At 41.9% G+C, this 26,059-nt stretch overlaps 1 long non-coding RNA gene across 1 annotated transcript; it reads left to right on the top strand.

Moving 5' to 3' along the window:
• Positions 1-13,950: 13,950 nt before the first annotated feature.
• LOC138846651 (uncharacterized) lies at positions 13,951-25,453 on the top strand. Its single transcript, XR_011384183.1, has 2 exons — positions 13,951-14,126; positions 25,077-25,453. It is a non-coding gene; the product is annotated as an uncharacterized lncRNA (long non-coding RNA).
• The last annotated feature ends 606 nt before the right edge of the window (positions 25,454-26,059 follow it).

A 26,059-nucleotide genomic window follows, 5' to 3' on the forward strand; every position in this document is an offset into this window, starting at 1 on the left:
CAGCACAACAATGTGGGATTCGGCATTCCCAAGTGGTGGCTTTACCTGCTATTACATGTTTTACCCCTTTATATTCTTTTAGAATCAAAAACATATCTCCCTTCCTTTTAGACTCCATTAAATTTCCTGCTAGTGATAAGTCATGCATGGATGTACAGGTAAATAAATTGATATTGTTCAGAAAGTTAGAAATTATATTGCTTGCTACATAGATTTCATTTGAAAGATATAAATAATATAGTGTGAACTTATTTTGCCTCACAATTTTATTTATGGTAGAAACTAAGGCCTACAAAGGTATCAAAGATGATATTAATGCTAACCAAAATGTGTTATTTCTATCTTAGAATCTAATTATTCCATTCTCCATTTTTTTTTTGGACAGGCAGAGAGAGAGAGAGAGAGAGAGAAAGGTCTTCCTTCTGTTTGTTCACCCCTCAAATGGCCACTACAGCCGGTGCACTGCGCCGATCCGAAGCCAGGAGCCAGGTGCTTCCTCCTGGTCTCCTATGCAGGTGCAGGGCCAAAGGACTTGGGTCATCCTCCACTGCCTTCCCAGGCCACAGCAGAGAGCTGGATTGGAAGAGGAGCAATCGGGACTAGAACCCAGGGTGCTGGTGCTGCAGGTGGAGGATTAGCCTAGTGAGCTGTGGTGCCGTCCCCATTCTCCATTTTTCTGACAAGTCACCATTCATGAATGTAGTGAGTCTCAGCTGGGGCAAGTGTTGCAATACCTCAGGGATACTAAAAATCTGAGGAACACTGATGGCACTAGATTCTCATTATCAGGCAGTGTTTCAGGACATTGCTGCTGTCACCAGTTATGCAAACTGAGTACCTTGAAGCAACACATTGATTTTCTTACAGTTCTGTAGGAGTCCAATAGAGGGATCATGTGTTTAACATCCAGATGTGAGCATGATTACTTTCTTAGAGTTTCTGAGAGTGTCTAGGGAGAGTATCTATTCCCTTGCTTTTCCCAGCTCCCAGAAGATTCCTACAGCATCTTGTTAGAGAGCATTTAAACTATTTTTTAAAGATATTATTTGTTTACTTAAAAGTCAGATTTACAGAGAGGCAGAGGCATAGAGAGGGGGGCCTGCCACCTGCTGGTTCATTCCCCAATTGGCTACAATGGCCAAGTTACACTGATCCAAAGCAAGGAGCCAGGAGCTTCTTCCAGGCTTACCACACAAGTGCAGGGGCCCAAGCATTTGGGACATTTTCTACTGCTTTCCCAGGCCATAACAGAGAGCTGGATTGGAAGTAGAGCAGCCAGGACTCGAACTGGTGCCCATATGGAATGTTGGTACTGCAGGTAGCAGCTTTACCCACTACAGCCCCACCATTTTTGAAGGTAGAAAAATTATAACTTTCACACAGAAGGGAAAGCCATTCCCATAATTGGAATTGGTCCACCTACTTTATCCAGGCTAACCTCCTTACTCCAAGGACTTAATGCAATCACATTTGCACTCTTTTTTTAAATATTTATTTATTTACTTGAAAGTCAGAGTTACACAGAGAGAGGAGAGGCAAAGAGAAAGAGAGAGAGAGAGCAAGAGAGAGAACAAGAGAGGTCTCCTATCCGATGGTTCACTCCCCAGATGACCGCAATGGCCGGAGCTGTGCTGATCCAAAGCCAGGAGCCAGGAGCTTCTTTCAGGTCTCCCATGTGGGTTCAGGGGCCCAAGGGCTTGGGCCATCTTGTACTGCTTTCCCAGGCCATAGCAGAGAGGTGGATCAGAAGTGGAGCAGCCAGGTCTTGAACCGGCACTGATATGGGATGCTGGTGCTGCAGGCCAGAGTGTTAACTCACTGCACCACAGCGCCAGGCCCTGCACTCTGTTTTGCCATATACATTAACAGGTTTGGGGGATTTGGACATCTTTAGTGGGTGAGGACTGTCTGTTACACGTGCCAGGAAGAATTCCACTTATTCAATAGCTCCTCCATTGAGGAACACTGCATTGGAGGCAGAATGTAGTGCCTCCAAACCAAACTGATAATCATCAAGTTCTTTTTTTTTAAATCTGCACTCAATGTCATTTACATAACACTCAGGATTTCTTCACTATCTTTATTCACCTATTTTGTAGTTTCTGCCTGGAGGAAGCTAAAATAGCAACATTAAAAGATGAATCATCATGACATTGGAGATGCTAGGATGTAGATCTAGTGTTCTGAGCATGCACATGATGTTTTCCATTTTCAATCCCTGAAGAGGTCTGCTACTGCTGTAGTCTATCATCCATGATGCCCACTTGAGGTCATATTTATGGGTGCCTCCTACTGATTTTTGTCTTTCCTTTCTCCTACCTATTTTTAAATGTATATACAGAACATAGGCTGGCGCTGTGGCACAGAAGGTTAATCCTCCACTTGTGGTGCTGGCATCCTATGTGGGCACAGGTTCTAGTCCCAATTGCTCCACTTCTGATCCAGCTCTCTGCTATGGCCTTGGAAAGCAGTAGAAGTTGGCCCAAGCACTTGGGCCCCTGCACCTGCGTGAGAGACCCAGAAGAATCTCCTTGCTCCTGGCCTTGGATCGACTCAGCTCCTGCCATTGAGGCCATTTGAGGAGCGAACCAGCAGATGGAAGACCTTTCTCTCTGTCTGTCCCTCTCACTATCTGTAACTCTACCTCTCAAATAAATAAAATCTTTAAAAAGAAGTATATACAGGACAAACTAAAAATAAGAATAGAAAAAAAGAGCAACAACATATGAGACAGCTTGAAGATATAAAAAAAAGTATCTTTTTCATTGCTTACTTTGGTGATGAATTTGCACTTAATTCAGGAAACCTAACATGATTACAATGTTCTCATCAGAGATTTGCTTAGTATCAGTGGCTTTCAGGATATTATCTACATACTGAAATGTAGTTCTTTGTATTTTTTAAGATTTATTTATTTATTTGAAAGAGTTAAACAGAGAGAGAAGGAGAGGGAGAAGGAGAGTGAGAAAGGGAGAGGGAAAGGGAAAAGGAGAGGGAGAGGGAGAGGGAGAGAAATATTCCATCTGCTGGTTCACTCCCCAATTGGCTGCAATGGCCAGAAATGTGCCAATTCGAAGCTGGCAGCCCAGAGCGTCTTCCGGGTCTCCCACATGGGTGCAGGGGCCCGAGGACCTGGGCCATCTTCTACTGCTTTCCCAAGTCATGGCAGAGAGCTGTATCAGAAGTGGAGGGGCTGGGATTAGAACAGGTACCCATATAAGATGCCGGCACTGCAGGCAGTGGCTTTACTCATTATTCCACAACGTCAGCCCCAGTTCTGTGTATTTTACTTCTCTTAAAGCAAAACCTAGGATTTATTTGAAGATAGAAATTGTCAAACCCTTTGGGTAAGACAGTCCAGCAGTACTATTGCTTCTAGTGGGAGTCTAGAGCCTCCCATTCTAAAGCAAATTTCCTTTGGGATTCAGAATGTAACAGGATGAACAAAAGTTTTCTTGTTAAATACAACATTGTATAGAACTCACTATCCTTGGGTAGACTTGCCAAAAAATTGTAGGAATTAGGTACAATAGGATGTATGTCAGGACCATATTGCTGAAAGTCCTAAGATCTTGGATAGATCTTTATTCTTGAATTTCTGGATTATTTTAAAAGGTTTTTATTATTTATCTGAGACAGAAAGTGACAGAGAAACAAAGAGATCTTCCATCCTTTGTTTCACCCCTCCCTCAATTGGCCATGATCATTTGGTGTTGTTCCAGGCCAAACCCAAGAGTAAGGAATTCAATCTTGGTCATTTCACATGGGTGCAAGGATACAAGTACTTGGGCCATCTACCACTGCTTTCCCAGGCACACTAGCAGGAAGCTGGATCAGAGGTAGAGCAGCTGGGACTTGAACTAGCACTCCTAAATGAGGTCTAGTCTTGCAGGTGGCAGTTTAACCCACTGTACTGCAATGCCAGCACAGTTTAATTTTTATTTGTGATAGATCTTCCATCTGCTGATTTACTCTCCAAGTCCATACAATAGTGCAGTCTAGGCTAGAGCAAAGCTAGGAGCTGGGAACTCATCTTAGTCTCCTATATGAGTGAAAAGCACCTGACTACTTGAGCTATTATCTGCTGCCTCCCAGGAATCTGGAATTAGAAACAAAGCTGGAACTTGAACCCAGACACCCAGACACTCCCATATAGGTTGTAGGCACCCCAAGCAGCATATTAACCATTATGCTAAAAGCCTCCCCTATATTTTTATTTACTTTATTTTTAATAATTTATTTTATTAGTTATTTGAAAGGCAGAGTTACAGAGAGGCAGAGAGAGAGAGAGAAGTCTTCCATCTGCTGGTTCACTCCCCAAGTGGCCACAATGGCTGTGGCTGGGCCAATCTGGAGCCAGGAGCTTCTTCCAGGTCCCCACATGGGTACATCCTACTGCTTTCCCAGGTCATAGCAGAGAGCTGGATTGTAAATGGAACAGGTGGGACTCAACTAGCACCCATATGGGATGCCGGCACTGCAGGAGGTGGTTTTACTGGCTACACCACAGCGCTGGGCCGGATCCATCTTTTTTAATTCTACTCTTACTGGAATGTGTGGGGAGCAACTGGGAGCAACTCGGACTAGACTAAGTTACTGGAATTAAGACTTATTCTATGCATCTGCTCTCCCACAATATGGTGCTGGGAGAGGAGGAAACAGCTTCTACACAGCTGCCTCCAGTTCAACCAATAAACTGTAGGACCTGCTCCTGATTGGAGGAGAGCAGCGTACTCAGCGTGTGGGTAGCAGAGTTGGGATTGGTGGAAGAGGACTATAAAGGAGGAGAGAGACAACATGCACCAGGAACATCTATCTGAAGGAACACCTGTGTAGCCCCCGAGAGAGCCGGCCGGCAGTGTGCCGCTCCCCCGCAGAAGTGGGGAAAGTGGCAGGGGGAACCACCCTTCCATGGAAGTGGAAGGGACAGTAGCCAACCCGGGAAGAACCAGCAGCAAACCCGGGGAGGGCCGAGCAGACAAAAGAACAGCGCAGGGTTTAGTGTCGTTCCTCCACGAAGAGGGGAAGTGACAGAATGGAGCTGGCTACTCATCACACTCAGCCCTGTGCTCATACTTCCAAGTTAATTCTGCTCAGGATGCTTGGAGGAATCTCTTCCTGTTCAGGCACCAGTATTTTTGCAATACAGACATGAGCTGAAACCCTTAAGTTTTAGGGACTTGAATCTCAATGCTATCCTAGTCCAGGTTCTTGAGTCCCCTAACTTAGATAATGTCTTTTCCTTAAAGAGAGCAGGAGATTCTGGTGAATGCAGAAGGAATGCCATTCGCGTTTTTACCCTTATTTCCCAGAAGCCTGTTAGTCTCTCATTTTCCTGATAGTCTTTTTATATTATATGTTTTATCACAGAGATCTTCCTTTTGGGTATTTAACACCACTGACATGGCACCAGTATTGAACATAAATTTACCTTTGCTTCCCACTAAATTTACATGGGATCCTCAGAGAGGGTGAGAATCTAGTGGTCTGGAGCCAACTGGAGAGTCCCAAGGCCCTGTCACATGTCTTCATTCAAAAGAAGTTGGCATGAATCAGTCCTACCTGATTCCTCACCTCTCTGGGGACAGCTCAAACATTTCAGTTCCTACTGCCCTTGTTTGCAATAAGCACCTGACTATCAACTTTTTAGTAGCCTTCCTTGTGATCCTTCAGTGGAGGCCATGGTCACTCACCCGTGGCATCTCTTCTGTTTCTGTTATCTCCAATAGAATGGGGGCCACAGATAACAGGGCAGCATTCCTCTGTATCTTTTTGTCTTCTTTTTCTTAAGTCACACCTCAGTTGTTAAACACTAAAGAGCACCTCAACTGAGTAGGGTTATCATCAATCATTGAGGCTTTCTCCAGATGTATGGGATACTCCGAGATACAAAATACATATAAAGAACCACTACATTGTGGTCAATGTTGTGGTGCAATGGATAAAGCCATCACTTACTACACCAGCATTCCATATTGAAATACTCAGTAGTCTTGGCTGGTCTACTTCTCTTCCAGCTCCCTACTAATGTGTCTGAATCAACAGAATCTGCCCCAAGTACTTGGGTCCAGGGCACCCATGTAGGAGACCTAGATCAGCTCCAGGTTCCTGGCTTCAGGCTGCTGTAGCCTTGACTATTGCAGCCATTTGGAGAGTGATCAGCATATGGAAGATCTCTAACTCTGTTACTCTGCCTTTAAAATAAATAAGTCTTTTAAAAAAGCCACTGCACTTTCCTGGACCTCAGATGCCTTCTCTGCATATTGTCTGAGGTGGATCTTCAGCCTCTGCAAAAAGGTGAGGAGATTCTCCAGGGTGCTGCTGGACCTCTCTCAACTGAGGCCAGTTGATGGGAGGGTGGGTGAGCAGCCACATTGCCTTCAGGTAGAGGACCCTAAAGTGTCCCTATTTTTCTTATTCCTTGGGTTTTCTTTGGATACCATTTAGAGTTATGTCCCTGGCATGGCCTCCTTATTGAGTCTCTTAACTCCTAATTCCAGCTGGTATTTACCATCCACTTCATCTTTGGCTTTCAACAGAGCAGCCAATTTCTCTAAGCAAGGAAGAGAGGAGTCATCAGACTAGGAATATGTGCCCAGGTTGGATTGTGTGGAGAGAAAATTCCTTTGTTAGGTTTATAAATTTCTCTGGCTCTGTGCTTCACCCTAGGTTGTGTGCCTTTAAATTAGATACTCAGTTATGGAGAGCAGGACACCACCATTAATAAGTCTGCCTTCCATACCAGGCACCTGCCTCAGCGAGGGCAGTCCAGGATTGTAGCTGGTTCCTAGTCAATTGACTTTTCCTCACACATTCATATTTTGATTTAAAATAATCACCAGTGATTTTTCCCTGGGTCTCTTTATTAGCAAATCTTAAAATATAAGTTATTTCTAAATAAATAATTCTGTCAAATGTTCTTATGGGTTTCTTACTTTAAGCAAAAGAAAACCCATGATTATCTTTGGGATCATCATTTTTTCAAGTGTCTTTGACATCTCAAAGTTCCTGGCTCTTTAAAGTAATCCAACAATTTTTTTTCTTAATGTCTTTGGCAACAACAATGTTGACACAGCAAAACATTCAACCTAGCCATGATCTTCTCCTTAGATTATATGTTATCTTGACATTCTCATGCATGTATTTAGTTGCTTCAATTTCTTTTGTTATCTCTATGAAGGAAATGTCAAAAAAACTCATTTTAAATTTGCACTATAAGATTTAATCTCAACTTGTGTGTATTAGAGGCCACAAAAAGAAATATAATAGCATGTAAAAATCCCAATGAAAAACAGAAATGAAATACAAGTTTAAGGGAAAGAATTTAACCTAGTATTTAAGACATCATTTTGGAAATTTGCATCCCATAACAAAATGCCTCAATTCAAATCTTGTCTCGGATACCAATGTCAGATTCCTGACCATGTGCACCCTTGGAAGCAATAAGAGATGATTCAAGTTCTTTTTTTAGCCAGGCTTAATCCAGCTGTTGTGGTATTCAGGAAGCGAACAAGCAATTGGGAGATTTGTCTCTCTTTCTCTTTTAAAAATATTATATATATATATATCTATGTTTATATATACATATAATTTTATGTCATGAATATTCATTTCTCAATATGCACTTCATGGACTTTTTGAAGAATCCTCATATTAATTGATTTCAAAATTATGTTACACCACAATAAAATGTTCTTTTTGTTAGTTAAAAGGCAGGGAGGAACAGATGTAGGACCAGGTAGAAATTTCCCATTCACTAGTTCAATGTGTAAATAACTAAACATAACCAGGATTGGGCCAGACCAAAGAAGGAGCCTAAAATTCCACCCAGGTCTTCTATAGAGGTAGTAGGAGCTCAAACAATGCATCAACTGTGGCCTTTCAGAGTGCATTACCAAGGACTGGATCAGAAGCAGAATAGCTGGATATGATCTGGCATTCTGATAAGGGTTGCAGGCATCCCACATGATGGCTTAACCTGCTGCATTACATCTGTCCCTTTCTTTCAAGAAACTTGGACATTTTGTCAAAATGTATATAATACTTCACATCATTAGATCAAATATAAAAGTGCTTTACTGTATATTTTCAAGAAGACTCCTAAGTCAAGTGTTCAACCTCAATAATACACTCAAACACATCCACATTGTCAAAATTCACATATACAGTGTTCTGCTAGTAGCTTTTCTTCTAAACACACACCACTGCTTCCTCAGATCCAACAATAAACACCTCTATTCCAATAATCCTTCTACATTTCAATGCCCAGCACACATGTATGACTGTTTTGCAAAACTGTGCCACACAGTAATGAGGTTTATGTTTCCTTATTTCAGACCATGCATTCCTCATAGTCATGTCATTTGTGTACAATATTAGGTTTTGTTTTTTAAAATCTGAAGAGACTGAATATGCATTTACACTGAAATTTTGTGTGACTTTAACATGTTCATTTCCATATCCATGAACCAAAGCAATCACTATATTTTTTAAGATGTATTTGAAAGTCAGAGTTACACAGAGAGAGGAGAGGCAGAGAGAGATAGAGAAGTCTCCCATCTGATGGTTTACTCCTCAGTTGGCCACAAAGGCCAGAGCTGCGCCTATCTGAAGCCAGGAGCCAGGAGTTTCTTCAGGGTCTCCCACATAGGTGCAGGGGCCGAAAGACTTGGGCCATCTTCTACTACTTTTCCAGGCCATACCAGAGAGCTGGATTGGAATTGGAGCAGCTGGGTCTCGAACCAGTGCCCATATGGGGTGCCAGCGCTTCAGGCCAGGGCATTAACCTACTGCACCACAGTGCTGGCCTCCCAAAGCAGATAGTAATTTCAAACCCCATGTAATCTTTAGTCTACTTCAGAGTAATTCAGGAGTAACTAAGGATGAGGTGAATGTTTCAAGCCAGGTAACTGTAGGCAACACATGGCAGGCAAGAAAGGCATATTTTTATACCCTGTATTAGCTCTAAGTGCAGGACAATAAGAGGATTTAACTGATAGCCATGGGCTCTCACTCTATGTCCTTTCACTAAATCATTTTAATTCAAATAATAATATCATTTTGGATACTCAAGCAGAAATGGAGTCCATAATCCAAATTATGATGAAAACTGATGGAGGAAATGAAGCAAAATGTTCACACACAAAGTAAACTACTATTATAAATACCAGGAAGGAAAAACTAGAGTGTAAAAGAAAAATAATAGCATTAATAATAACAAAAAAGAGAAAAAAGGGTCATGTCATCTGTATCTATAGAAAGAGAAAGAGAAAGAAAACAAGGATGACAATGAAGAAGTAAAGAATAAGAAGTGAACTGTAAATTCAGGGCCATGTATGCAACTATGTATGCCAAAATTATGAAAACCTATAAAAGAAAATGAAGAAAATCTAAATAAATGGAATAGATGCTTTCTTAATGACTGACAGACAGTATATTTTTAAGATATCTTTTCTTCCTATTTGGACCAACAGATTCAGTACAATGTAATAAAAATCATATCAGGTTATTCTGGAGAAAATGACAAACATTTGTCCAAACTTTAGAAGTCTAGACAATACTGAGAAGTGTAGAGAAACCATGAGGAATCTACATTTCTTGATTTCATGGCTTTTTGTGAACCTACATGATGCTAGACAAAAATTAGACATGGATAAGTGGAAAGGCATAAATACTTATGCTTAACTGATCTTAGCCAAAGGAACAGAGTCAGTCCCTAGAGAATATTAGAATATGTAGTCTTTCCAATAAATGGAGATGGTGCAAATGGATGACAATGTAAATAAATAAAAGACAAATGTTTTGTGCATAAAATATAAACTCATTCAGCACGATGTAGAGACTCCTATGTAGAGTGGAAAAAATGTTAAATCTAGTATTAAAACACATGAGAAAAATTCTGTTATGTAAAACACTGAATGTATTATCCATAAAAATGTCATGTGATGTCTGTTAAATTAAAAATGCCTTCTCAAAAATGCCATTGAAAATATGGAAGCTAGATCTCACACTAGGACATAATATTTCAAAATATTTGCTTACAGGAATTGAGTGTAAAGTTTATTAAGGGCTTGTAAAACTTAACAATAAGGCAATAAATTCTCCAATTTAAAACACCGAATTAATAAAGAATAATCTTTACATTGAATACACACAGATCCAAAATAGGCACACAGAATATACTGAACATTAGAAAATTATGAGATAAAAGAGTGAATTGAGAATTAAAATGCAAATTAAAACAGCAATGAGACAAACACATGAAACAATTTTAAAATAGTTATAAAGAGCAAATAAATGTGGTAGTGCCAAAAGTTTATGAAGATGGAATATTAAAAAATCACATTCATTATCAGTCAGAACACATAATGGCAATTTACAAGACATCTGGTGATGGATGATACTGTAAAACATCCAACAGTATCACCTTGCAACACAGCAAAGATGTCCTTCTGGGTTTGGCTTTGTGGTGCAGTGGGTTAAGCCACCATAAGTGATGCTGACATCCTGTATGGGCTGAGGCTTTTATTGTGGCTACTCCACTTTTGATCTAGCTCCCTGCTAATTGCCTGGGGAAAGCAATGGAAAATGACCCAAGTACTTGGGCTCCTGTTACTCATACATATGGGAGACCCAGAAGAAGCTTTTGGCTCCTGGCTTCAGCCTGGCCTAGACCTATCTGTTGCAGCCATTTGGTGCGTGAACCAGTGATAGGAGATCTCTGTCTTTCACTGTAATTCTCCTTTCCAATAAATAAATCTTTAAAAGAATGTTGTCCCTGGGGCCAGCACTGTTGCATAGCAGGTTAATTCATTGCATACAGCACTGGCATCTCATATGGATGCTGGTTAAGAGTCCTGGAAGTTACATTTCCAATCCTGGAAGTTCCATTTCCAATACACCGCCTTGCTAATGTACCTGGGAAAACAGCAGAAGATGTTACACATTCTTGGGCCCCTGCATCCATGTGGGAGACCTGGGAGAGAACCTCCTGGCTCCTGGCTTTGGCCTGTCCAAGTCCCAACCATTTGGAGAGTGAACCAGCAGCGGGAAGATATCTCTCTCTTTCCTTCTACATAACTCTCACTTTAAAATACATAAATAAAATCTTTTAAAAAAGATGTCCCTATAAAGTTCCTCAGTTGGTGTGAAAACATACCCATGTACAGTCCAGCAAGAAAATGCATGCGACAATTTTATTTATAATAGCTCTCACTCGTATGAAATCATTATGTACTTCAGTAGATTAACAGATGACCAAACTGTCACAGAAAGTGGGGTACTTGATGTACAACAGTGGATGAGGACATAGAAGGCTCTTGTGGTGTTGTCTGAGATACATAAGAAAAGGCATGGATTGGTGTCAACAAGATAGAGCATTTTCTGAAATATTTAAAGGCAAGATTTTTAAGAGTCCAGTTTCATACCCAGAGTTATAGAACATTCTAAATAATTGAGGAAGAAAAAAATTCTCAACTTCCCAGATTTACCCACAGTGGCAATGAGTAAGAACCAAGTTTGAAATTCTTTTCTGAATCCAGCATTCCACAGATGATAGGGTCATATCAACATGAAATAAAAGGTAGAATAAAATATCACTTTTTATAAAGGCAGATACACATATTTTGAGAAAAATATTTTATTTAACCAAACATGAAAACATAATAGATATGTAACAAGCAGAATATACCACAAAATGCAAAAGTCATTAGCATTCCAAAATAAATCATGTGGGTGAAACACAAGAAAATCACATGATCATCTGGATTAAATATTAAAATGTATTTAATAAAATGAAGCATCCAGAAAAAAAAACTGTTAGCAGAAGAGAAAAAAAGAACAATTCTTAGGGCCACCAATGTGGCACAGCAGATTAAGCAGTTGTCTGCAGTGCTGGCATCCCATATGGATGCGGCTGCTCTGCTTCTGATCCAGCTCCCTGCTAATGCACCTGGGAAAGCAGCAGAGAATGAACCAAGAATTTGGGCCTCTGCACCCACTTGGGAGACCTAGAAACTCTTGGCTACTGGCTTCAACCTGTCCCAGCCCAGGTTGCTATAGCCATTTGGGGGAATGAACCAGCAGATGGAAAATCAACCTCTCTCTCTTTCTATAACTCTTTCGAATAAATAAATAAATAAATGTTAAAAAACAAAAGTAGCTATTCTCTTATTATGGTTAAAATGGTCTACAATAGATCTATAACGAACAGTATAATAAACACAGAACATTAAAACATGCTTTCTTGAGATCCCACACACCTGGACAAGGCTGCCTCCTCTCACTATCTCTCCTTAATATTATTTTGAAGTTGCAATAAAGGAAACTAAACAAGAAACAGATAAATTAGGTACAAGGCTCAGTTTTTAAGTGACCTTTTTTAAGAGTTATTTTATTTGAAAGGCAGAGTTACAGAGAAGCAGAGGCAGAAAGAGAGACACAGAGAGAGATTGTATATCTGCTGCTTCACTCCCAAAATAGTCACAAGGGCTGGAGCTGCACAGATCCAAAGCCAGGAGACAGGAGCTTCTTCAAGGTCTCCCACATGTTGCAGGGGCTCAAGGACTTGGACCATCATCTACTGCTTTCCTAGGTCATAGCAGAGAGCTATATTGGGAGTGGAGCAACTGGGACTCGAACTGGCACCCATATGGGGTGCCAGCACTGCAGGCAGTGGCTTTACCCACTATGCCACAGTGCTGTCCCCCAAGCAACTAAATTTATATACAAGAATGACACTATTGGGGCTGACGCTGAGGCATAGCAAGTAAAGCCACCACCTGCAGTGCAGACACCCTATATGGGCACTGTTTGAGTCCTGGATGCTCCACTTTCAATCCAGCTCTCTGCTATGGCCTGGGAAAGCAGCAGAAGATGGCCCACATCAAAGGGCCCCTGCACCCATGTGGGAGACCTGGAAGAAGCTCCTGGCTCCTGGATTTGGATCAGTGCAGCTCTGGCCGTTGTGGCCAATTGGGGAGTAAACCAGTGGATGGAAGACCTCTCTCTCTCTGTCTCTCCTTCTCTCTGTGTGTAACTCTGCTTTTCAAATAAATAAATCTTTTAAAAATGCCACTATTATACATGGAGTTAATCAGATACAATCAAATTAAAAACAAGCTGATAAGAGAATTAAGCATTGGGGCTGACGCTGTGGTGTAGCGAGTAAAGCCACCGCCTGCAGTGCAGCTATCCCATATGGGCACTCTCCACTTCCAATCCAGCTCTCTGCCATGGCCTGGGAAAGCAGAAGATGGCTTCTGTGTGAGAGACTTGGAAGAAACTCCTGGTTCCTGGCTTTGGATTGGCACAACTCCAGCCATTGTGGCCATCTGGGGAGTGCAGCAGGGGTTGGAGGACGTCTCTCTGTCTCTGCCTGTCTATAGCTCTACCTTTCAAATAATTAAATAAATAATTTTTTATTAAAAAAGAATTAAGCACGATTACTGAATACAACAGCAATACACACATTAAAGGGTGTTACTACGCACCACCAAGAAACAAATAGAAACAATTTTAAGGGATATAGAGTAGGAATGTAAGAGAAACGAGACGAAGAATGATGAATCGAGTATTCAAGTCGGTACTAAAAATCTTAAATAAACTCCCTGAAAAAATATAAAGACCCAGAATCCAGTAAACATTTGGCAAGTATAACTCACCTTAAGAAGTCACAAGAGCCTAGCAGGATCAGAGAAAACGGAGGAAGGAGCTATCTCAAGAGGGGAGCTCGTCAGGGGGTGACAGCGCCACCTACTGTTGGCAGTATCCATCCGAAGAATCCGAGTCAGCGGCAGCTGTGCGCTCAAGCCACACCCCTTAGTTTCCCAAGGCGGCACAATCCCCGTAGAGCGCCTTCCTGCCACAGGCGACTCTGATTGGCTGCGTCTTCTCTTTTGTCGTGCATGCTCACTGGCTGTGTGAATGATCCTTTGCATCAGCCTCGCCTGGAGAGCACTGCGCATGCGTCTTCCTTCTGCCCGCCGCCATTCTCCGCTTCCCGGCTCTGTTTCTGGTGGTGGCTCCAGGTGACTCCAGGTGGCTCCGCTTTGCCTCTCTGTGAGCTTCGATCGTTAGCGTCGTTACCGAGTTCTCAGGACAACCAGATGCCTCACAGCTGGAAAATGGTGAGTGTGGGCCCAGTTCCCTCTGAGCTGGGCCAGCAGATGGGCCCTGGGCATCTCCTCCCATCACTGCAGTCCGTGGCTTTGGCTCAGTCCTCAAGTCCTGCATCTTCCACGAATCTGTGGCGAGGACAGGAGGGTCCTCAGACTCCAGACTTTCCATATGGCCTTTGTGTATGTGGGGGGGGGGGGGACTGTGATCTGCGAGTTCTCTGTGCCAGGAGGGTCCATAGACTCCAGACTTTACACATGGCCTTTGTGCGTGGGGGGCTGTGATCTGGGGGTCCTCTGTGCCAGGAGGGTCCTTAGACTCCAGACTTTACACATGGCCTTTGTGTGGGGGGGGCTGTGATCTGGGGGTCCTCTGTGCCAGGAGAGTCCTTAGACTCCAGACTTTACACATGGCCTTTGTGGGGGGGGGGACTGTGAGTGTGGGGGGGGCTGTGATCTGGGGGTCCTCTGTGCCACCTTTTTGCCCCGGGGTGACCTGATTCTTCTGAGTTGGAAACAGGGTTTCATGTTGGTAACCAGTCTGGTCAGAGCAGTTCTTCCTGGGAACCCGAGTCTCCTTTCTGTTGATAATAACCCAGTATCATAGACTGGGTAAGTTATTAGAAATATTACTTGTCTCATGGGTTTTTCTCCGAAGTTCCACAGCAGCCTCTGGTGATGGTCTTGTGGCAGAGGCCTGGGGTAGCACAGAGACCACGTGGCCAAATAAAGGGCGAGCAGGAGCCGGCGCCACAGCTCAACAGGCTAATCCTCCGCCTTGCGGTGCCAGCACACCGAGTTCTAGTCCCGGTCGGGGCGCCAGATTCTGTCCCAGTTGCCCCTCTTCCAGGCCAGCTCTCTGCTGTGGCCAGGGAGTGCAGTGGAGGATGGCCCAAGTGCTTGGGCCCTGCACCCCATGGGAGACCAGGAGAAGCACCTGGCTCCTGCGCAGTGCGCCGGCCGCAGCGCGCCGGCCATGGTGGCCATTGGAGGGTGAACCAACGGCAAAAGGAAGACCTTTCTCTCTGTCTCTCTCTCTCACTGCCCACTCTGCCTGTCAAAAAAAAAAAAGGGGCAAGCAGGAGAGGCCAATACAAAGTGTCTAACAGAACAGAGCCTCTGGGAGATGACCCCCATTACCCCATTATTCACGTGAGTGGATGTGTCTTAGTCACCACTTAGGAGGTCCCACCTCTTAATTTCTAAAATTGGGATTAAATTTTTCCGTTAGATTGAGGGGGATAAACCGTGTTTATGGGAAGCATTAAGCCTGGCAAAGAAAATTTCTCTAAATGTATAGATCTCCCATATTGCCAAAAGCCAATTGCCCTAAGAAGTTCACGGTACTACCAAGTTTGTTTTTTTTTTTTTTTTTTTTTTTTTTTTTTTTTTTTTTACAGGCAGAGCGGACAGTGAGAGAGAGAGACAGAGAGAAAGGTCTTCCTTTGCCGTTGGTTCACCCTCCAATGGCTGCCGCGGCCGGCGCGCTGCAGCCGGTGCACTGTGCTGATCCAAAGGCAGGCAGGAGCCAGGTGCTTCCCAGGCACATTAGCAGAGAGCTGGATCAGAAGTGAGGCATCCAGGACTTGAACCAAAGGCCAAATGTGATGCCAGCACTGCAGACAGCAGTTTAGCCCTCTATGCCACAGCCCCTCCCCCCTCCATTTTTCTTTTGCCTCAGTTTCATCCATGCATATCACTGTCTGAGGGTGTGATTCTGCCAATTCACTACATGTGACTTGAATAGCATGAAATTTACTTTTTTATATTGGTGACAATACCTTTCTTTTTCTTTTTTCAAGATTTATTTATTTGAAAGGCAGAAAGGGAGAGACAAAGGGAGAGAAATAGATGTTCCATCTGCTGGTTCACTCAAGTGCCTGCAATGGCTGGGGTTGGGTCAGGTCAGAGGCAGGAGCTTCTTCCCAATCTCTCATGTGGGTGCAGGGGCCCAGGCAGTTGGACCATGGTCTGCTTCTTTCTCAGGCACCTTAACAGGGAGCTAATCAGAAGTGGAGCAGCCAGGTCTCGAACTGGTGCCCATAAGGGATGCTGGTGTTACAGACATTTTTTACCAGCTTTGCCACAATGCTGGCCCTGACAGTATTTCCTGGTTCATGTTCCTCACATGCTAGTTTATGGTAAATTATTTAAAATAATAGGAAAATATTGTTAGGTTAGAGATTGTGGTTAAATTCTGATTCTGTAAGAAGTGTTGATAGAGTAGATGGATAAACTGTCTAACTTTTCATGTGTGTTTGCTTATTTGTGTCTTGCCAACACTTGGGGTGACCTGATTTATTTTCTCCATCCACTGTTAACTGATATTTCTATATGATTGCATATTGCTAACTACTAAAAGCCACTGATTAAGCATGGATACTATTGTATTTATTTATACTGATTACCAGTGGTGGATGTATTTCTCCTTGGAGTTCTGTACATTTTTCCTATGTAGTTTGATGCTCTAATTAAGTACTTTGGTAGACTCATTGTAATGTCTTCTTGGAGGACTGGCTGCTGCTTCACTTGTAGGTTTTCTGATTTAAACACTAATTAGTCTGAAATGAATATTGGGTTTCCAGATATCATGGTAAAGGTGTTATAATAGACTGAATGTTTATGTTTAATCAATCTATGCCTTCATGTTGACCTTTTAAATACATACTTATTTTATGTTGACAGAATTGAACATACGGCACATAAAATGATGTTTAAAACTATTCATGCACTGGTAATGAATAAATCTAGTCAGTCACCACATCCATTACATCACATACCTGTTTTTAATGATGAAGACACTTAAAATCTAATCTCTTTGTTATTTGCCATAGTAGAGTATACTGTGATTAAATATTGCCACCATGTTGTACAACAGACTTCTTTATTTCTCCTACGCCAGAGAAATTTGTTGTTCTTTGACCAAAATGGCCTCAAATTTCCTCTGTGTGTCTTTATATTTAAATGGTTTTCCAGGAGACAACAAGAAGTTGGATCTCTATTTTAATTTTCATGTGTCAGTCTCTACCTTTTAAATGATTTATTTAGATAATGCATTTTTAAATACTTTTGATATAGTAGAATTAATACATAATTGAACGATGGAAAGTCAGAGACAGATTATAGAAAGGCTATATAGATTATAGAATCTTTCTATAATCTATATAGATTACCTATATAGATTATATATATTATATTTTATATGTAAATTATATATAATTATATAATCTGTATAGATTACCTATATAGATTATAGAAAGACTATCTCCTTGGTACATTCTCCAAGTAGTCACCATGGCCAGGTGACTAAGAACTCCTTCTGAGTCTCCTATATATGTGATGGGGGCCCAAGTACGTACACCATGTTCCCAGGGAGCTGGATCAGAAGCTGAGCACCAGGGCTCAAACTGGTGTTCAGGTATCAGATACTGGAATCAAAGTTAGTTATCCACAATTCCAGCCTTCTGTTTTTAAATTGTTTTATTCATTTATTTATAAAGGGCAGACACACAGTAAGTGAGAGACAGAGTAATCTACCATCTGTTTTACTCTTCAAATGCCTGCCAAGATCTGGAGACGGCCCTGGCCAGAATGGAGGAACTTAATGTATATTCCAGATCGTGTTAGCAAAGACCTGAGTACTTGAGTCATCTGTTTTCCAGTGTATGCGGTAGTGGAAACCTGGAATTTGGGGTAGAGCCAGGACTCAAGTACAAGCACACCAATGTGAGAGGAGGGCATTCAGAACGGCCTCCTTACCACTATGTGAAATGCCCACAGCTCTTTTATTTTAATTGAGGGTTTTGGAGGAGTCCATTTTCTGTCTTTGGTTAAGATACCAAGGAGGGGCTGGTTCTGTGGTGTAGCAGGTAAAGCCCCTGCCTGCAATGCTGGCATCTCATATGGGCACTGGTTTGAGTCTCCGCTCCTGCATTTCTGATCCAGCTCTCTCCAGTGTTGGCAAGTCACAAATAAAGTAAATTACAGTGGCCTCGGAAAGCAGTAGAAGATGGCCCAAGTCGTTAGTCCCCTTCACCCACATGGGAGACCCAGAAGAAGCTCCTGGCTCCTGGCTTTTTATGGGCCCAGGCTGTTTGGGGAGTGAACCAGTGGATAGAAGACTTCTCTTTCTCTCTCTCTGCCTCTGCCTCTCTGTAACTGTCTGCCTTTCAAATAAAAAAAAATAAAAAAGAGGAATCAAATCCAATCACCTTTAAAAAAAATTGTCCAGGATACAGATTTCTTAAATTGTTTTAGTAATTGCCATAAGAGTTTTCAGTATATATTTTCAATATCCCCAAACTCAATTGAAATAATATAATATCATTTTATTGGTAGTATAGATATCTTATAACAGAATGTTCCCAATTCTTTTCTCCTGTCCTGTATACAATTTCCATCATTCCTGTGAGTTAGCAGAAGTTATATCAACCCAGCCAACTGTTGACATCATCATTTTGAATAAGCATTTTTCTTACAGATCATGTGGAAATAAGGTAAATCTTTTGTTGTATCTTCATTTAATTGTTTTCAAACACTTTTTTTCTTTATGTGATCTGACTTCAAAAAACATGTTGTGCAATGTATGATTAATTCATTTTTTATTGTTTGCTTTTATTTTAGAGGTAGGGACATAGAAAGACAGAACTTACGTGCACTGGTTCACTCTACCAAATACCCACAACTGTGAGGGAGGCATCAGGACTAAAAGTAGGAGCTGTGAACTTAGTCCAGGTTTCCTACATAGGTGATGGGAAGTAGTGGGCCATCACCACTACTAGTGTTTGCATTAAAAGAAAGCTGGAGTCAGGGGAAAGAGCTGGAGATTGAACCCAGCTACTTTAATGTAGGACACAGACTTCTTAATGACCTGGATAAACACTCAACATCAGCCTGATTTTTAAACTGATATATGGTTCCAAGTTTATAAACACCTTGTCTTTAATTTGACAGCAGTATTAACAATAAATAAAGCAGCATAAGGCAGTTTGTGGTGTGGTACACCACATTCCATGTTGGAATGTCTTAGTCAAGTCATGGACATTCCACATTTACAATCCAGTTTTCTAGTAATGCCCCTGAGAGGCAGCAGATGATGTCTCAATTCCTTGGGTACCTTCTGCTTACATGGAGACCCAAAAGGAGTTCCTAGCTTTGGCCTGGCCCAGTCTTCAGCTGTTGTAGGCATTTGAGTTGTGAACCAGAGGATGGAAAATTTCTTTTTGTCTCTATCTCACTCTGCCTTTCAAATGAATAAATAAATCTCAAAAAAACCAGTGTTAACTATCCTTCTATCTAAGTTCAAGGTTAATTTTCCAATGGTGGCACTTACAGAATATCAGATAACCCTGCTGTAAATCAAGTAAGGACTGAGTAGAAAGTACAATGAAAAGACAATCATGACTTGTTGATTCTTTTTTTTGTTGTTTGCTTTTGACAGGCAGAGTTAGACAGTGAGAGAGAGAGACAAAGATAAAGGTCTTCCTTTTCTGTTGGTTCATCCCCCAAATGGCCACTATGGCCAGTGCGCTGAGCCAATCCGAAGCCAGGAGCCAGGTGCTTCCTCCTGGTCCCCCATGCAGGTGCAGGGCCCAAGCACTTGGGCCATCCTCCACTGCCTTCCCGGGTCACAGCAGAGAGCTAGACTGGAAGAGGAGCAACTGGGACTAGAACCAGGGGTGCCAGTGCTGCAGGCGGAGGATTAGCCAAGTGAGCCATGGTGTCAGCTGACTTGTTGATTCTAAGACTATGTGTATTTAAAGAATCCCTAACATCATTGGAGAATTTAGGCTCCTCTTCTCTTGTGCTTTGTAAATGGGATTGTTTTCTTAATTTTTTTCAGAGACCTCATTGCTGCTTTTTTTGTAATTTTATTTAGGCAGTTTTTGTTTATAAACATGTACTCTCTTTTTCATAAATTATTTTTAAAGATTTATTTATTTATTTGAAAGTCAGAATTACACAGAGAGAGCAGGAGAGACAGAGAAAGAGAGAGAGGTCTTCCATCCACTGGTTTACTCCCCAATTGGCTGCAATGACCAGAGGTGTGCTGATCCGAAGCCAGGATCCAGGAGGTTCTTCCAGGTTTCCCATGCTGGTACAAGGGCCCAAGGACTTAGGCTATCTTCTGCTGCTTTCCCAGGCCGTAGCAGAGAGCTGGGTAGGAAGAGGAGAAGCCGGGACTTGAACTGGTGCCCATATGGAATGCTGGCACAGCAGGTGGTGGTGGGTTTACCTGCTATGCCACAGCACCAGCCCCAACATGTATTCCTTATATAATATTATATTTGAGCACATACACACAACAGAATTTGAACAAACCAGAGAACTAGCTTTTATATACCTTTTTCTTTGTGTTTAGGTCTTACCAGCTGCTCTCTTCCAGTGTTTTTTCCCCTTTCTTCCTGTTCTTTTTACAGAATATCATATTGTGAACTACAGGCACCATGTGTTATGAAACACTGGAACTTCTTACTTCTATCTCACTTTGTTTTGGTGATTGCTATTCAAACTCCCTCTACCCAGAGCCCTCACTCTTCCCAGTCTCTAGTAATCATAATTCTGTTTTTTTTTTTTATTTATTTGAAAGGCAGAATTACATAGAGAGAGATAAAGAGAGAGGGAAAGAGAGATCTTCCATCTCTTGGTTCACTCCCTAAAAGTCTATAAATGCCAAGACTGGGCCATATTGAAGTCAGCAGCCAGGAGCTTCAACTGGGTCTCCCACAAAGGTGCAGGGTCCTAAATACGTTGGCCTTCTTCCACTGCCTTCTCAAGCCATTAGCAGGGAGCTGGATTGAAAGAGGAATAGCCAGAGGGCTGGTGCTGTGGTGTACTGGGAAAAGCTTTTGCCTGCAGTGCCAGCATCCCATATGGACACATGTTTGAGTCCCAGAGGCTCCTCTTCTGATCCAGCTCTCTGCTAATGGCCTGAGAAAGCAGTAGAAGATGGCCCAAGTCCTTGGGCCTCTGCATCCACATGGGAGATCCAAAAGAAGATCCTGGCTTCAGATTGACCCAATCCTACCATTGTGGCCATTCTGGAAGTAAACCAGGGGATGGAAGACACCTGTGTGTGTGTGTGTGTGTGTGTCCCTCTGCCTTTCAAATAAATAAATAAATCTTTTTTAAAAAAAAAAAAAAGTAAAGTGGAATATCCAGGATTTGAATTAGTGTCCATGTGGGATGCTGGTGCTACAGGCAATGGCTTAACTCAAGGTGCATATAGTATCAACTACATTATCCTGTATTTTGACCCATTATTGTTTAATGTAGAGAACACTTTTTTTCTGTATCTGGCTTATTTCAGTTGACTTAATGATCTCCAGTTCCATTCATTTTGCAGTAAACAATATTTCATTCTTTTATGACTGAATTATCTTGACTATTGTCAGCAGTGTTTAGTCAATACAGTAGTGCAGGTAATTCTTTGATATGCTGATTTCATTTCCTTTTTACCTGGGAATAGAGTAGTAGATTGATTTTTAGTTTTTTTTTTTTCTTTTATGAAGGACCATACTGTTTTCCATAATTCCTGTACTAATTTCCATTCCCATTAACAATATATAATGATTTTTAAAAATCTACATGATCACTAGACCCCCCCCCCTTTTTTTGTCTTTTTGGAGTAAGATGATATTCCAGTGTGTGTGTGTGTGTGTGTGTGTGTGTGAAGATTTTATTTATTTATTTGAGAGATGGAGTTTTAGAAAGAGAGAGGGAGAAACAGAGAGAAAGGTATTCTGTCCACTGGTTCACTCCCCAAATGGGCACAATGGCTGGAGCTGGGCTGATCTGAAGCCAGGAGCCATGTGCTACTTCCAGGTCTCCCACATGGGTGCAGGGGCCCAAGGTCTTAGGCCATCTCCCACTGCTTTTCCAAGCCATAGTTGAGAGCTGAATTGGAAGAGCAGCAGCCAGGACTAGAACCCATGCCCATCTGAGATGCTGGCACTGCAGATGGAGGCTTGGCCCACTACACCATGGCATCAACCCTCCCCCCTCAGTATGTTTTAATAGGCATTTCCTTTATGACTAGTGATACTGAGCATTTTTCAACATACTTGTTGACCATTTATTTGTATTTCTTCTTCTGAGAAATATCTATTCAAGCTGTTTCCTAACTCTTAACTGCATTTGGATGTTCTTAACTCTCCATATATTTTTCCCAGCAGGTTGTGGTGCAGACTATCCTAAAGTATATACTCAGGCAAATAATTTCATTCTACATTTGCACTTTAAGCTACTCAAAGTAGTCTTAATTCAATTATTTTTAAAGATTTGTTTATTTGAAAGGCAGAGTTACAGAGGGCAGAGATAGAGAGAGAGAGAGATCAAGAGAGAGATTGCGATTGATCTTTCATCCTAGTCCATTACCCAAATGGCTACAATGGCCAGAGCAGAGCTGATCCAAATCCAGGAGCCAGGAGCTTCCTGTGGGTCCCCCACATGGGTCCAGGGGCCCAAGGACTTGGACCACCCTCCTCTGCTTTCCCAGGCACATTACCAGTGAGCTTGATTGGAAGTGGAGCATCGAGGACTTGAACTGGTACCCATATGGGATGCCAGCACTGCAGGTGGTTGCTTTAATCCCTGAGCCACAGAGCTGACTCCTTAATTCAATTATTAAATGTATCAATACTGTCAAGTATAGTCTAAGCTGAAAACTATTCTCTAGACTTTGCCTTACTGAATCTTTACCACATTTTGAACTTACATATTTCAGAAGTAGAAAGATTGCAGCATTAGTAGAAACCTGGACTCAAGGGCCAGACCTGGAAATCAAATCAAGGCACTCTGTAATATGATTAAGTTATCTTGACTGGCATCATAAACAAAAGGCTAAATTCATGTCTGATTTAAACTGCTTTTCTGAACTGCTATACATGATCTTCTCCTGAAAATTGTTTTTTCTTTTTTTGAAAAGAGTTATTTTATTTGGCCGGTGCTGCGGCTCAATAGGCTAATCCTCCGCCTGTGGTGCCAGCACACCAGGTTCTAGCCCTGGTCAGGGCACCAGATTCTGTCCCAGTTGCTCCTCTTCCAGGCCAGCTCTCTGCTGGGCCCGGGAGTGCAGTGGAGGATGGCCCAAGTGCTTGGGCCCTGCATCCGCATGGGAGACCAGGAAAAGCACCTGGCTCCTGCCTTCGGATTAGCATGGTGCGCCAGCCGCAGCGTGCCGGCTGCAGTGGCCACTGGGGGGTAAACCAACGGCAAAGGAAGACCTGTCTCTCTGTCTCTCTCTCTCTCTCACTGTCCACTCTGCCTGTTAAAAAAAAAGATTTATTTTATTTACTTGAAAGAGTTACACAGAGAAGGAGAGTTCTTCCATCTGCTGGTTCACTCCCCAGATGGCCCCAAATGCTGGAGCTGCGCTGATCCGAAGCCAGGAGCCAGGAGGTTCTTCCGGGTCTCCCACATGGGTGCAGGGGCCCAAGGACTTGGGCCATCTTCCACTGCTATCCCAGGCCATAGCAGAGAGCTGGATCAGAGGAGGAGCAGCCAGGACTAGAACTGGCACCCATGTGGGATGCCAGCGCTTCATGCCAGGGTGTTAACCTGCTGCACCACAGCGCTGGCCCCGAAAATTTTTTCTTTGTCATGATACCACTGATGGTTTCTTTTTCTTGAATTCTTCTATTTCTCATCATCACTCATGCAAGTATCCCATGTGATCTCTCATTCATAAATTTCTGTAATTCTCCTTAACGAATCTGACCCTTTGTGCTCTGAAAATCCTGTTTCCCTACATCACGGGCCTCTTCCACAGCCTTCAGACTACAGTCTGTACTTCTTGTTGGATGTTTCTTTGTAGCTATGCAATTTTCAACTCAAGATCAACAAGTCTAAAATTAAAACTACATCATTAATTTCTCCATTTACTTGTTTAAGGGGTTATTATCAGCAAGCCTTGGCCAAATCACAAAATAGAATTTTTTTCCTAGTCTTCTGCAACTTTCTCATGTTTAATTTCATCTGTTGTCAAATATTGCTACTTTTGTTTCTGTTTCTGTTTTTCAATGTTTTATGCAGTGTGTAAAAGAAGAGGTGCTATTCATTAAAAACAAAGTCATTGAGGCTGGTGCTGTGGCATAGTAGGCTAAGCCTCCACCTGTGGCGCCGGCCTCCCATATGAGGGCTGGTTCATGTCCTGGCTGTGCCCTTTCTGATCCAACTCTCTGTGGTTTGGGAAAGCAGTGGAAGATGGACCAAGTGCTTGGACCCCTGCACCCATGTGGGAAACCTGGAAGAAGCTCCTGATCTGAGCTATGGCCACTGTGTCCACCTTTGAGGAGTAAACCAGTGGGTGGAAGGCCTTTCTCTGTCCTGTCTCTGTAATTCTACTTCACCTCTCAAATAAAATAAACTTAAACAAAAAATCATTTTTATATGAGAAATGTCACTCTTGAAAAAACTCTTTAAGAGAGTCTGTTAGATCAGTGATAAGCTTTTATCCCTCCTAAATTGTGACAGGCATAGGAGTATGAGAAAACACTCAGAAATTAAGAGCATATTTGTGAACCAGAGTCAAAGGAAAGCTACATGAAGAAAAAAGTCAGGCAACACAGATTTAATAATTTTTCTTGTGTTGAGTATTTGACACAGTGGCCAAAATGCCTCTTCATGGTTGGACCTTTGTATAAAAGCTGAGCTTGCTGCTTAGGATGCCTGCATTCCATATCAGAATACCTGATTTGGGTTCTCACTACTGTTTCTCATCATCCATCTTTGATGATTCCCTGCCACGCGCATGAGAGGCCAATCAAGGTCAACTCATGTCCCAGGTCTGGCTGAAGTGGGCATTTGGAAATTGAGTCAGAAGATATAAGATCTCTGTGTGTGTTTCTTTGCCTTTCAAATAAAATGAAAATAAATAACAATGTTGACAAATGCGCCTGCTGCCTCTCCTGAATCCCTTTTTGAGTGTGTGTGCTTGAGCCTTAATTCTACTTCTAATTTCAGCTTCCCGTGAGTAATGCTGACCATAGGAGACAGCAGGTGATGACTCAAATACCTGGATCCCTGCTACCCACGTGGGAGATGCATATTCAGTTCCAGGCACCTGGCTTTAGTCTGGTGCAGCCGTTCCCTTTCTGATGCAGGCATTTGGAGAGTGAACAAACTGAGAAATTCTGTGTCTATTCCTCTCGTTCTCATTCTCTGTGCCTTTCAAATAAAAGTAAACAATATTTCTAACTTTAGCTTGTAATAATACCAAAATGTATGTTTCTAGCCCCCCCAATTGTCATATTTTCAAACTCTCTTAACTGTTGTGTTATTTTGTGTACTCACTTCAAAATGAGTAATAAAAAATTGAAAAATAAAAAAATAAAAAATAATGGTTGCTCTATGAGATCGCAGTGGTTTGTTTTATAATCACAGTGTTGGCCTATAACATCAAACTGTTTTCATGACATCAAAATTGATAGACTTCACAAAGGTGGTTTATGACATCACAATGGTAGGTTGATAGCATACCAATGTTTTTATTCACAGTGGTTTTTAGACTTGTACATGTCATTACAAAAATTATGACATCATTATAGTGCTGTATGTTACCACAATTCATTAAGACTAAATATTGACCTATGTCATCACAATGGATTTTATGACATCACAGTTGACATCAAATCCTTTTAATAACACTGAAATTATGATTTCACAAAGGTGGCTTATGACATCACATTGTTTTTTATGAGCCTAGCATGTTTTATCATATAAAATTATGACACAGTGAATGTTTTTATGATATAAAATTATAGCATCACAAAGACTGAATTATGATAAGAATGTTGTAGTTAATCACATCCAATGATTATGACATTGCAGTGCCTTTATGACAATAATTATGACATCACAAGGATGGTTTTTTTTTTCCACAGGTTTATGTCATAGAAATTATTATAACAAAATTGCTGGTTTATAATGTAACAATGATAAGTTCA

This window comes from Oryctolagus cuniculus, chromosome 1 (assembly GCF_964237555.1).
Source record: "Oryctolagus cuniculus chromosome 1, mOryCun1.1, whole genome shotgun sequence".
NCBI lineage: Eukaryota > Metazoa > Chordata > Mammalia > Lagomorpha > Leporidae > Oryctolagus > Oryctolagus cuniculus.